Source organism: Taeniopygia guttata, chromosome 5 (genome assembly GCF_048771995.1).
Source record: "Taeniopygia guttata chromosome 5, bTaeGut7.mat, whole genome shotgun sequence".
NCBI classification, from domain to species: domain Eukaryota; kingdom Metazoa; phylum Chordata; class Aves; order Passeriformes; family Estrildidae; genus Taeniopygia; species Taeniopygia guttata.
The window spans coordinates 20,997,948-20,999,693 of NC_133030.1; positions in this window are offsets into that span (position 1 = coordinate 20,997,948).

A 1,746-nucleotide genomic window follows, 5' to 3' on the forward strand; every position below is an offset into this window, starting at 1 on the left:
CGCGACCTCCTCGCCCCGTCCGGGGAGACGCCGAGTGCCCCTGCGCTCCCGGCGGCGGAGGAACACCGCGGACACCCGCCGCCGCGGAAGGATACACCGCTCGCAGCGAAACACAGCCCGCCCCCAGCCGCGCCGCTCCCCGCCGCCGCCTCCTCCCGCCGCCGCTTCACCGCGGGCGGCGCGGGGGCAGGCGGGGCAGCGCGTCCGGCCGCGGAGCGGGGACGGCGGCGGCCGCGGGGCCCATGACCGGCCGGCGCGGCGGAGGGATCCCGCCGAGGGAGGGGAACGAGGACCGGGCCGCCCCGCACGGCCTTGTGTGCGGGAAGAAGTCCCGCTCCGGGATCCCTCCGCGCGGTGCTGCCCTTTAAACGCGGGGGACTCCCCGCCGCGGGGCGCGCACCGCGAGGGAGCCGGGATGCGCCTCCTTGTGCCGCCTCGCGGGTCCCCTGCCGTGCTGGTCTCGGGGGTCCGGGACACGACAGCTCCCCCTGCCCCGCCTGAGAGGGGAGTGGGATCGCAAACTCAGCTCTTCCGGCACCTGCTCCCCTCCGCGCCGCTGCCTGACAGAGGCATTTAAAAATGGCCCCCGCGGGCCTGAGGGGCTGGGACGGCACGTCCCTGCCTTCCCCTCCCCTCCCCGGGGCAGCGCCGGAGGCAGCGGCGTCCGCGGGGCCGGCAGCGGGCGGTGGTCGCGGCCCGCACGGGGCCGGGGCGGCGGGAGCGCCCCCCGGTGGCGGGGCGCGGCTGTGCCCCCGCGCCCGAACAAAGGCGGCGCCGCCGGTGTCGCGCCCTGTCGCGATAGCGGGGCGGGGAGGCGCGGCTGCGGTACCGCCCAAGGGCAGCAACGGGCAGAATCGCACCCGCTTGCGGGGGGAAAAAAGCTTCTTAGTGCAGTAGCTGCTGAGCGGTGCTGCATTCGTGGGGCTTGGAGAGCTCGCAGGGCAACGTTTTCCTGCTGGAAGTTCAGGAATTGTATGATGTGCGTGATATTTCATGCTGCATAGTCTGTATTTTGTTGTACAATAAGCTTGTGGCAGTACAAAGTGTTCTCGAATACGAGCTTTATTTTTATAAGTTTCTCAAAGCTTTTAGATTGTTTGTTCTAAGGCAACCAGAAACATCTGTGGAAGAGGGAAAGCTTTTCCGTGTAACACCTATCCTGTCAACAGCTACTCACCCAGAATACCAAATCCTCAGCTTTATGCACAGTAGGATGCTAAAGGTTTTCAATCGAACGTAATTTTGCAGGTGACTTTGTTTGATTTTGCTTTAATAACACCGGTGAGATGATATTTGGAAATGCTATGTGTCTCAACAAGCCAAATTGCTAGGCAAATTAATTTTACTCTAATTTGATAACAAGAAATTGCCTCTGAAGCTGAGATTTTGCCTGCCCAGTTGCTAAACCAGGTTAACATAGACTTTTACAGGTGAATTATAAACATCTAAAATATTTAATTCAAACCAGAATCGACTGTCAGCTGCACTGCAAGCAGTGGCACTGTGATAATATTAGTAACAATGTGTGTATATTGTTTTATAGTGCACCAGGTTGCTCTGTAGGTTTATGGGAATGGCTACAGTCCTCTTGGAAGGTCGGATATTGCTAGATTGGAATGTGCTGACTTCAGTCTTTATGGCAACAAGAGTTTCCCATAGCTCTGGCAATGGCTAGTGAATCCTTAGTGTGGTTGAAAGCAGCACACAGAAAAACCCCTATTTGCATCCTTTCCAGCAGGTGATCTG